The following is a 13,114-nucleotide window of genomic DNA, read 5'->3' on the forward strand; positions in this document are numbered from 1 at the left end:
AAACGGAAGCATTTGGCAGGGCGTGTAGCTTCCGGTATGACCAGCACGTTGTTGAGCAGATGCCTTTGATATACATAGCTGATATGAGCAAACTTTCTACGCGCATGCGTGAATTATAAACTTTGTTTGGTAAAGCCTAGAACAATTACAAAGACAACACCAGCAATCGTAAGCGATGCTTCAGCAATATCTGTGGAAACAACAACTTTGCGTCCTATTGCACCATTTGGACAAGAGTCCGTCACATGGTGCTTAAAATAGTCACATCCGCGTACCTCACCCATTTGTGACCAAGCCGGTGGGAACGGGCAGGTAATAGACCTACATCTCCCTAATATAGTACTTCGTACTTATATGTATATTTAGAATCAGTTCTTCTCTTTACGGTATAATGTGCTTAAATATGAAATAATAATAACATAAATGATATACCATTTTACTCTCGCCAATATTGTGCCAATTTGTGAATTTGTTCGACCAACGCAGGTATAACTTCTGTAGTTGATACATCCAGAAGTGCTTGTAGATGTTGTACTGCCTCTTCATCTGTTAGACTCAATTGTAAGTTCTCTTCAACTTTTTTCACAGCCTTATCGCGCTCAAGTGCAATATCTGGCACAGAAGCATCGACCATAAGGGAAAAAAAGATTCAGCATGACATTTGCGTGACAACGCTGTTATAGCATTGTTTACGAAATTCATGATGATGATCAGAACTGACACCGCCCATAGCCTCCACCATTTCTTTGCTCAGTTTCTAAGGTGGCGGCATAGGTTTTTGATCACGCCCTAGTATGTAACCGAAATCAATGTGAAATAATTTTCCATTAGTTGTTAGAAGTAAATTATCCAAATGACGATCGCACACACCTAGCAAATATGTTATCACACAATAACCAGCACAGCCTTTTATATATGTGTCCATAGTTTCTGCCGCAATACCGTAAGGCCCACTTTCGCATGGATTATGCTTACGGAAGAAGTTGTGTATACTGCCTTCGCGTGCCTAAATATCAGCTACAGTAAACGAATCGATATATTGTACGAGGCCATGCTTTGAACTCGTTGCTAATACTTTGTAAGGTGTCAATTTTAAATCTAAATTTTCTCGACGCAATAATTTATCCATTAAGTTTATCATTTGCAGGATTAATTGATCCTGTCGAAGATCATCGCCATGTTTAAAAATGGCTACATATTCATGTTTGCCAATGGTTGTAACAAAAGTCAGTTTGGCAGGCATCAGCGCACTTTTGAAGAGCAAAGTTTTGGATGGAATAATTTTTGCCATGGATACTGGATCCAGAGGGAAATGTCGTGTATCAAAGTTGGTGAAATTTATTTGAATGTGTCCGTTTCCGTTAAAAGTTTTTGAAACTTTTCAGTTTTTTATTCCTATTTCCGGGCGCTTTAGCAACGATTTTAACCAGTTTCACCAACTCATCTATTAAAATCTGTTGTTTCTTCAAATTAGGCCATATATTTCGAAACTGAAAGTTACCAGATTGCAAGACTTTCAGGAATATTTTCAACACCATCACGGACATATCGTGTACACGTTCATCCTGTTTGAGTAAAAATTCGAGATCTTCAACCTCAATAGATAAATACCAATATAAATAATTAGCGAGTGTTGGATTTTTGCATGCACGCTTTATAAAAAATATACAAAGATCTTCAAGATCATTTTTTAGTGGACCGGTTGTAATGCTTTCATTTGTTAATGTATTCATCGCATCAAAGATACCAGAAGCTATTGAAGTATTTAAATTGCTATCAAGACTAAAAATAAAATAAAATGAACTTATTAAAGTATGAGGTGGGTTTGGTCAAAGGTTGAGGTATGCTCAAGTCAATCCAGAGTCGGATGGAGGTCCCACTTCCCCCACCTAAATAAATACACAGTAAATTAGTGTTTTGATTTCGAACACACACACACGTGGCTCTCAGGATAAAATATCCACAACCTTGAATCCAGGAGAGAGATGTTCACTAGGTAGTGTCGCTGACAATATAGTGTAACCCAAGGACGACGGCTCCCCACAGAGAGAGGGAGATAGAGTGCTAGCTAAGCGGTGGCTGAGATGGTGAAGACGACGGTGGCTCTCGCTAAGGTGTGCTAACGGCGGTAGTTAGGATCACGCCCGAAGAGAGAGTACTGAGTGACGGTAGTTCTCACCGAATAGCTATGACAACGGTGGTGGCTAAACTTCGGAATGGGATGTCCAAGGATCGGGATGCGATGATGTTGTACCAATGGCGAAGTGTCGATATTAGTATGAGGCTAACTAACTACAATATATTGGCTCGGGTATTCGGCCAGGGTAGTAGGGGAGTTTGTCCCGCCGCAGGCGTTGGGAAGTGTTCCCCTCTTACCTGAGCCGTATATCCGTGCATTACCCTTCCTATGAGTAATAGGGGGGTGAGTTCCGTCTTACTCAGAGGAGATGATAACAAAATATTAGGGTTGCCCAATAGGCCGGGGGGGAGGTACCATCGGCAGAACCGACCTTGTAACTTTACCCCCTCGACCCAAAGGGAGTCCCTGGAATATGGGTAAGGCTGCCCAATAGGCCTGGAGGGAAGTACCATCGGCAGAGCCGACCTTGTAACTTTACCCCCCGTCGACCCAAAGGGAGCCCCTACAATGTATTTATATTGGCTCGGGCAGTCTGCCAGGGTAGTGGGCAAAACCGCCCCGCCACTGGCGTTGGGACGGGTTTCCTTCCTACCCGAGAAGGCTGCTCGTGCATTACCTTTCCGATGAGTAATAAGGGGTGTAAATCCCGTCTTACTCCCCGCAAATGTGGGTAAACCTGCGGGGTGTCTGATAAGCAGGGGGGCGTACCATCGGTGGAACCGACCTTGTAACGCACCCTCCTAACCCAAAGGGCACCCCTTGTCGACCGCCAGTGGCGGCCGACACGCACTTCACTTACCTATGGCGAAGTGTGCCTGGTGTATTCCGGCCAATCATTTTATTCATAGGTAACTATGAATACGGTGGGAATTATGCTCGCATTGTCGCGCACAGCGCGCCACGAATGAAAATTCCCAAGCATAGTGCGTTCACCATCGCTGGCTTGCTTTGTGCTTGCGCGATGGTTGTGGGCCGGTATGTATGTATATATGTATGTCGGTACATACACTACTAGGAGTGGGCAGTAAATGGAAAATATGATGTTAGGGGTGGGCGCTAAATAGGAAATAGATATTGTGGCGTAGCATTTGCTACGTTACAAAAGCAAATGCAAAAGAAAGGGCATACTTACCCAGAACACGTTTTTTTTAGACAGGTACTACCTTTGTAAAAGTTATATTCATTCACAATCGGTATGTATTCACATTTTTATGAATGGGTACCATTTTGAATGAACGAAACAAGGTTACCACTCGACTGACATTGCCTTTTTTGTTTCTTAAGCTGTGAACACATTGTAGGCGTTACCATGGCACCACAATTCGGAACCGTGAGATCCGATAAGGACGACAAGTCATACGCGAGCCAGGTAGGTGCCCGCCACATCCTACCAACTACTATGGTTCGGGACACAAAAAAAAAATACAACCAAATGAGAAAAAGGGGAGGGAGGACAAAATAAAAGACAAAAGGAAAAAAACTTTGTCCATTCATCGTCCAAATAAGTATGTTTTACAAAAGAGAAATAGGCACATTTTAATTACGTTTTATTTGATAAATATATATATTTGCAAACTGAAAAAGCAGAGACCGACATAATCCCGCTTAATGCGAGTTATGCTTTCGCTGGCTATGCAACACCAGCGAGGAAGCCGAGGGGTATCGCTTCCCGCAGCTGCATTTATAGGGTGCGAAACCCATGTGGAGATTGAGGTGGGCCTTCAATGTGGTAAAGCAGCTGGGCGTGTGCTCACACACTCAGCACACAAATTACTGGCCGCCCGCGGAGTCTGCGCGCACCCAAAGGACTCCCTCATAACCCCGATAAAAACGGGTATACCACGAGGGTCCCTCATCATAATATCGAACTGTCAACCTTATGCGGTTCCGCGGAACATTTAAAAACGTAATGCGAAAAGTGGGACGAAGTTCGGACGATGCCCTGAAACGAAATGGAAGAAAGTGGTATCATTATATTAAGGAAAATGATCCCATAATCAAAAAAAGGGCTACAACCCGTATACTCACATGTTTTTGTTTCCTTTGATCAAACTGGTCACTTCGCTTGTCACGCTACAAATGCCGGTTGCGTGCACAGATTCAGCGAACATAACAACACTAAAATACAGGGCTGCCAGACAGACACCAGCAAATGAGTAAAACCGAAAGCGCTTATCACATGAATAGCGGTCGACGACAAGCTTAACTTAACAAACCCAAAACGAAAACATGAAAAAATAAACAAAATAGTTATTTTCCGTAAAAACAACTTTCCATTATTATTTTTATTAGAAAAAGGTAAGCTTTCTTCCGAACTTAAACTTAGCTCTAGGCTGTTTCTTAAACTATAAAGAAATAACTTCCGAATTATATCAGACCCGTGAAATTTCGAAGCCTTTTCAAGTTTTTTTAGCCTAAACTTAACGGTGGAAAAGCTAATTGGGGATTACGATACAACTTTCAAGATTAATAAAATAATTAAAGGAAAGTTATTCCAACCAAATGAACTTTATGAGAAAAAATCCACAAAAAAAATGACACATTCCAGAAGCCGTTATCAGAATTCAGGTCACGTCAGAACTCAAACGTGAATGTCCTCAAACACTTTCGCGACATGACCATTAGGTATCGTTACGCCGCCAAATTGGCAGCACCGCACAGCTGTCTCACTCCAATGAGTGGAAGAGTTATCAGCTGACAGCTCTACAAATTTCCACGCTCGATAGTGTAGGCTATTCCCGCCAGGGTTGTGTTGAAATCAACAAACACACCACAATTTGTGATTCTCACACAACATGGCCGAAATCAACACAAAGGGTGTTCCAAGGCAGCGAATAAAGGCCTCTTTACATCTGTCGCACACTTTATCTGCGCGACGTCGCTTAAACGACAATCTCATTCACCAGCTCTGAATTACAAGGAGACGTGACAACACACGGATTTACCATGATATAGCGCATATAACCGCGTTTTGCCTGCAGTAAACAACCACCAAAATATATAGTTGTTCAATAATCTTAATTTTTTTCACTCTTTTGATTGTTTCAACATCAGAATTTTCATTCTGACGAAATTATTTTCTAAACTAAAGATACATTTAGGCGTATCTCAATGAAATTTTGCTAAACCTAACAGTGGTTGGGTCGGCAGAATAACTTAATCAGATTATTCATCCCAAATAAGCCCTTTGTCCCGAGTACGCCAACCACAATCTCAGCCAATAAGCTCCTAAGTAGTATCCGCTCATATGCCACCCAACCCCCTGGAGTTGGAAAAAAAAAAAAATAACAAATTCCCGTTCCAGAATGACGGGCTTCTCGGTCAAACGTAACAAGACGGAGCAACGCGTCGAATCCTTCACAGTCTCCTGCCGGTTGTGCCAGAAGAATCATGGGTTACGACTATGCCCGTTGTACAGGGGAATGTCGACAGAAGAACGCCTCCGGGCTGTCCTAATATACCGGCACTGCCCCAATTGTTTATCGCCGTTCCATCGATTAGCAATATGCCCTAGCAGCGACCGTTGCTACCGCTGCCGTGAACCACACCACACTACGCTTCACATAGAGGAAGAGCAAGCACGGCCACGCCCGATCCCTTGCGAAGAGCGCGACGACGACGAAAGCGCCGATGAGGTGCTATCGATCAACTTCACCGAGGACACACGATCGTGGGCCCAACAGGTAGAAGAGGAGGAGAAGGAAATGGACGGGTTCGCGAGAAGAGCAGCAGCCTTAGCCATCGCCCCCACGACCAGCGGAGAAACACGACCTTCCAACCGCTGCTGCAGAAAAGCGGACAGCAGTCCCGGACCGGAAACGCGACCAGGTGCGAGAGAAACACGGGGATGGCGCGGAGACACGTCCTTTCCGCCCAACGCACCGCAATGCAGTGGACGACGGGGCGGCGCGGAGGCGCGTCCGTTCCACTCGACCCGACACTCCACTGACAGATCGGCCCCGTATCCACCACGCCAGGAAGGTACTACCACGACTTTGGTCCCACGACAGGCGATCCCAACCGGCTTCCGAACAGGGAGACAGCGGGCAACCAACGACGCGACGATGATTACCCGATCATTTATATCTATTGCTCCTACCGCTTCTCATGCAGCCCACTGTCTTCGTACTGGTAATATCCGGAGCTTTCCAGCAATAATGTTCTGGCATCGCTCATTTACAGTTATTCTCATTTCCTACCAATTTCAAAAGTACATCTAATTAACCAGGTGCATCAAAACTAAGCAACCCCACGCACAGGAACACTAACTTTTCCTTTTTTATTCACTGCTCCGTCCAGAGAGGCTGCATTAGTGGAGACCGGGAGTTCACAGGAGATCATATGGGAATTTTAATTTATTTAAGTAATCCGGCTTTGGGACGGTTGCTGGCGTACTCATCAGTTTTTTTTGTTCTTTCGAGTTGCTCGCCGCAAGGGGGCCGGCATGTTTAGGCCACCAGCCTAAATATTCGCTACCACCCTAATCCACATTTTTGGCAATATTATTATTTACCGGCAACGGCCCACCCCTGCCGAGCGCTAACTTTAAAGGGAAAAAACTCGACGAAAGTTAGCTATCGATAGGTGGTGCGGACCTTTTTTCGTTTTAAACTTTTGCTTCTGTTTTTGCACGTTCGAGCGCCAGCAGCTATCTCACAGGTGAGTTATCCTATTACGTATCTGTCATAGTTTGTGCATATAATTTACGCAATAATCGCACTTTACGATTGCGATTCCTTTTAATAATTGCGATTATAAAATTAGAATTTGCACTTTGCAATTGTCTGGCAATCAGCCACCCATATTTCTAGTTTGAATTGCAATTTATTTAACAATTTGCGGTCGTCATACTATTAATATTTGCCGTGCACGAATATGTAATTAAAAATTTTAAGAACATTGAATTTTCGAATTGGTTTGTGAAGTAATTCCTTTTTTGATAATAAATAAAGCTAAGAATTTATATTGTTTATAACATGAACACATTTGTCATTACTCGCTGCTAATTCTTTTCTTTACTTTCTTTTTATTTGCGGCGCACACGCCCGACTTCCCCAGGTCCACACTGCCCCGCAAAACATTGCCAAAAATGTGCATTAGGGTGGTAGCGAATATTTAGGCTGGTGGCTTAAACAATATGTATATTTATAGGTAGCTTGTCGCGGTGACGTAAGGGCAGAGAATCATGCAAATAATCAGACGCATGGAGTTTTCATATTTGCCTTTTCATTCCGATGAATGTATTCACCGTGGAGGCAAACGAGCAAACGCCTGAATTGATTATATTCACGCATGCAATAAGTTTTAAATAATCTTAGAACTTTGACAAAAAATTTCGAAAGTAAATTTCGAATTCGGAATATGGTTTCGTAGCGGTTGAAAATGAATTAAACGCATTTCGGTAATTGTTGGGCGTTGATACCGGGTTTCGGTAAATGTATTTATGAATGCTGGGGATACATAAAAGGAAGAAACAGAACGCACCAAGTTGTGTTTTCTGCGCTTTGGAATTGGTTGGTCTCTCAAAGAGCCTCTCATATCTGTCTTGAATGGACATGACTATCGTGCACTTGCGTATTTTGACTGCATGGACGTCAACTTGTTAGTCACAGGAGTTTTTGTTTTTAATATTAAGGAACGTCAACAGTGATGAGTGTACGTTAGGGTAATTGTAATGCTAAATGCGAAATTGCGAATCTTGATGGTTTCTTAGGGGGTGTAATTGTATTCTGTGGCAGATAATGGATCTGCAGTAGGGTTCTGTTGGCCTTTTTCGTGGTGAAGAGGCACCGGGGTGTCGGTTTGTTGGCCTCGTTCGGGTGAACGAGAGCGGGTTTAAGTGGTTTGCTGGCCTCGTTCGGGGAGAACGTGAGCGGGGTTAGGCGGTTTGTTGGTATCGTTCTGGGTGAACGAAATCTGGGTTCTCCCTTTCTCTCGACAGTTTCCCGGCAGGTATTCCTTCCATCTCCGTCACCCAAGAGCGTGAGGTTTAGAGAATAGTGTAGATTCCCGTGAAGATGCCGAGGATTCCTGTGTGGCACACAATGCTTAGGGAGGCGGGAATCCTCAAGGGAAGCCTCACACGGCGAATACTTGTGAAGTTAGTTTAGATTGCTAGGTTTCCGTTCACGTGACGAGTCCGAGGATTCCGAAGTTGGCACTGAGTGCCAGGGGCGGTTTGAAATCCTCAGTGGTAGCCCCTCACGTGGTGTCAGGACTTTTGTGTAGTTTGAATTGATTTAAAAATTGGTTTGGAATAGGTGCGCTCACGTGACGAGCCCGAGAATTGCGGTGTGGCACACAGTGCTTAGGGAGGTTTAAGGATCCTCAGTGGGAGCCTCTCACGTGGAGTCGGAATTTTGGTTATTCCTAGGTTGCGCTCTTGTTCGTTGGTATCGAGTTTGATTTTCTTTTCCCAGATTTGCCTGTACATCTTCTCAATGTCGCTGTTAAAAACGTACTTAAAAAATCTCCATCGGAGGAGTAATATCGTTAATTCGGATTGAAGTACTGGGCCGGTGTGTAGAACATCGTTCAGGCTCGTGCCGTTAGATGTCGGGCACGACGCATTGAACACGACCCTCACTTTAGTCGTTGTGCTTTCCTCTTCGATAACCGCATGATGCGGCAAGAAGTAGCAATCAGATGATTGTGGTGGTACTACGGTGTGTACCTTGGACATGTGCCCTAACGTGACGTATTCTGTCAGTACTCTGTTGCCTTCCATCTGTAGGGCTGGTGTCTTGGCTAGGCGTGTCTCGTTCCGATAGAACTGAGAGCAGACGCTCTTAAGAGATGGGCCCAAACAGAGGGTTTTTGGGAAGTCTTGTTTGAATGGAAGGGCGACGGTATATCTTCCATCTGAATTCCTTTCCGTCGTGTTTTTATATAGTGCCTCGCAATAGGCATTATCTTCAGTCAGGGTTTATTTTGTTGGTATGTTTTCAATTTCCCAGAAATCAGTTAGTTGCATGTCTAAGCTTATTTAATTGAAAAAGGATACCCGTGTATTGGTTGGGTGAGGTGCATCTGCACGACCGGTTAAAATCCAACCGAAGACGGTTTCTTGGGCGAGAAACGTATTTAGAACGTTCTTCCGTATACCGTTTAGTATTATGTGGGGATAAATGTCGCCTCCAAGTATGAGGTCGACTGGTTCACTAATGAAGAACCTCTTATCCGCCAGAATCAGATCAAGGAACGCTTGCCGAGTCGTTGCGCTAACTTGGCAAGTCGGAAGGCCCCCTGTTAATTGAGGTAGGAATAGGGCCACTGTATTGATGCTTACTAAGGGGTCTGTAAGCGAACCTAAGTTATTCCTTTACTTGTGCAGATGGTGTATTATTTATTCCTGACTCTTGCACATGCAAACGTTTGGACGGAAGGTTTATTCGCTTCTTTAGTCTTTCTGTTATGAAAGAGCATTCGGACCCAGAGTCTATCAGCGCTCTGGCGGAAAATTTCACTCCGTTGTAGATTATATTAACCCGCGCTGTTCCTAATAACACCCCTTTTGTTGTGTTAGCATGACACGAAGTGACGTTGTTAGCATTATCTTGCTTTCTTTCAGCTTCCAGTCTTGCTCTAGCCTGTTGTGAGGCTGAAGGTGTGTTGTCGGTGGAGTTTTGAGTCCATCTTTGAGGCGCTGTCTTTGGTTGAGCTGTCGGGAGATGGAGCAAGGTGTTGTGCCTTGCGAGGCACGAGCTGCAGTTGAATGGGTTGGTGCATCGTGTCACGGCGTGTCCACCCGACAGACAATTCAGACAATAACTATTGCTTTTACAAACTCGATTTTCCCTGACGTAGACAATCTACGGAATTTTTGGCAATTTCGTAATTTTTGCCCCGTACTGTTGCACATCTTACATGCCGATTTTGGTACGCTGGATTGGTAAACCCCAAGTTTTTAGAATTTTCCCTAGAGTTCGAATTTTTACTTTTGGGTGCTTTTGTAGTTTTGTTACCCCTAAGATCAGAAACCGTCTCTAATGTCTGGAAGCGATTGGACAGGAATTTGTCCATATCCTCCCATTTCGGGATATCTGTTTTTCATTCTAAGGTCTGTTCCCAAAGAGCCAATGTAGATTCAGGGAGTTTTGTGGAGCATAAGTATTGCATCCCAATTTGTGATGTCAATGTTATGACATTGTAGCGCAGAAATGCAATTGTTGATCTCACATTGCAATTTTTTAATTGATATTCCACACTCCTGCTCGGCTGCCGTCAGATTAAATAAGAGTTTAAGTTGGGTGTTTACTAGGATACGTTTATTTTCATATCTGTCGCTTAAGTTTTTCCAGGCGGTTTCAAAACCCTCGTTTGTTAACGAGCGCCTTCCCACTATTTCTTTTGCCTCCCCTTGACTTTTTTGTTTCAGATAATATAATTTCTCGACGTCTTTTAGATCGGTATTGTGGATGTAAATGGCCGTGAACATATCTCTAAAGGCTGGCCAAGAAAGGTAGTCGCCTTTAAATATATCGGTGTCGCAAGGCGGCAGCCGCATTTTATATTCACGGCGCGAAGATTCTTCATCCTTTGCTTCATCTTTTGCCGGCTGTGGGGTGATAGCTTCGACTTCAGCCACCACAGCAGACATGCATTGCAGGTAGCATGCGAAGTAACTTTTGTTCTTTCTTCTTAGCGAGCTGAGTTCCTCTTTGGATAGCTCAGGATTGCTGAGAAGACCTTCATATGTAGACTTGGTCTTCTTAATAGTGCCCTTAGCTCCTCTTGCAGTAGTGCAAGGGTGTGCTTGTTCCGGGAATTGGCCGGGGTGGAGTTGAAATCTTGTTCAAACTCGACTATGGAATCAGCCAATCTAATATAAGTCTCCATTGATTTTATTAATTTGAATATCTTTTTTCTTTAAAGGGTTCGAGATTGGGGGCAAAAGACTAAGTGGCGTTGGTGTGTATTCAACCGCAGCAAAAATTATAAGTGTGTTTTGTTTTTTGAACGTAGTCCAGCTATCAATCCTGCTGTGATTGTGCTGTATAAGTAGAATCTTTAAAAACAAACTGGATTGAAATTCTGATCTGATTGAATGTGTTAACACAGATAGCAATCTTATGTGAATTTAGTGATAAGCAAAAATTTGAATCAGAAATCTTGACGTGAATGTATTGTGTAGCCAGTGATATGAACCACTTATAGAGATCCTCACGAGGATTATGTAAGCCACAGATAGAAATCCTGACGAGGATTTAATGTGTATACAGTGATATAGAAATAAACACAGATAGAAATCCTGACGAGGATTTAGTGTGTATAAAGTGATATAAAATACAGATTGCAATCCTGAGGAGGATTTATTATGTATGTAGTGATATGCAGCACAGATAGAAATCCTGAAAGGTTCTAGTGTGTACAAAGTGATATTAAACACAGATAGAAAACCTGAGGAGGATTTAATGTGTCTACAGTGATGTGCAATGCAGAGAAGAGAAATCGTCTGCAAATATTTAATGTGTCTAAAGGGTGTGTTGGACAAAGATAGAAATATTTTCTGAAAACTTAGCGTGTCTAAAAAAAAGTTTAAAAAACGCAGATGTAACCCGATGTGGATATAGTGTGTCAACCTCGAGATTTGAAACACAAATTGAAATCCTGTTGATTTAATTTGTGTAACCTAGAAATTTGAACCACAGATAGAAATCCTGACGAGGACTTAATGTGTATACCTAGTGATGTGAAACACAGATAGAAATCCTGACGAGGATTTAATGTGTATACAAAATGAAGGTGAACGCTGAGTATTCCCGAGTAGCCAACCAGGGTATCTTTCTCAATATAAATAAGAAATTAATTTTTAAGGCGGGCGTGTGCGTCGCAAATAAAAAGAAAGTAAAGAAAAGAATTAGCAACGAGTAATGACAAATTTATTTACTTTATAAACAATATAAATTCTTAGCTTTATTTATTATCAAAAGGAATTACTTCACAAACCAATTCGAAATTCAATGTTCTTAAAATGTTTAATTACACATTGATGCACGGCTTAAATTATAATTCAACCAGAAAGATATACTGGTAAAAGGAAAGAACTAATTAAAATGCACACTTTACTATGCACTTGGCAATTCAAATTTATCAAATTAATTACTTGCAATCTTAATGCAAGTGCAAATGGTTAAAATATGAAACACTTTACTATGCACTTGGCAATTCAAATTTATTAAATTAATTACTTGCAATCTTAATGCAAGTGCAAATATTTAAAATATGAAAAATTTACACTTGGCAATTCAAATTTATCTTATTAATTACTTGCAATCTTAATGCAAGTGCAAATGGTTAAAATATAAAATTTTACACTTGGCAATTCAAAGCTTGAAAATTACACTTGTGGAATTGGCAAAATTAATTAAAAGTCGAAAATTAAGAAACTCACCTGTGAGATACCTGCTGGCGCTCGAACGTTCAAAAACAGAAGAACGAGTTTAAAACGAAAAAAGGTCCGCACCACCTGCCGATAGCTAACTTTCGTCGAGTTTTTCCCCTTTGAAGTTAGCGCTCGGCAGGGGTGTGCCGTTACCGATAAATAATAATATTGCCAAAAATGTGCATTAGAGTGGTAGGGAATATTTAGGCTGGTGGCCTAAACATGCCGGCCCCCTTACGGCGAGCAACTCGAAAGAACAAAAACAAACTGATGAGTACGCCAGCAACCGTCCCAAGGCGTGATAACTTAAATAAATTAAAATTCCAATGTGATCTGCTGTGATCTGCTGTGAACTCCCGGTCTCCACTAATGCAGCCTCTCTAAGCGGAGCTGTGAATTAAAAAAAGGAAAGTTAGTGTTCATGTACGTGGGGTTGCTTGGTTTTGATGCACCTGGTTAATTAATTCGGAGCGCACGATGAGGGCGCGTACTGCGTGGAGCTTCCCTCCTGCTGCTATCCGAACGAGCGCCGTAGATATGTTTGCGGCCATTTACATTTCCAACGACGATATTTACCCGATTGAGAAACT

At 42.6% G+C, this 13,114-nt stretch overlaps 1 pseudogene; it reads right to left on the bottom strand.

The window, feature by feature from the left end:
- Positions 1–436: 436 nt before the first annotated feature.
- The window catches only part of LOC137237869 (phosphatidylinositol 3-kinase catalytic subunit type 3-like), a 33,265-nt pseudogene continuing 20,587 nt past the window's right edge, over positions 437–13,114 (bottom strand).

Source organism: Eurosta solidaginis, chromosome 1 (assembly GCF_040869045.1).
Source record: "Eurosta solidaginis isolate ZX-2024a chromosome 1, ASM4086904v1, whole genome shotgun sequence".
Lineage (NCBI taxonomy): Eukaryota > Metazoa > Arthropoda > Insecta > Diptera > Tephritidae > Eurosta > Eurosta solidaginis.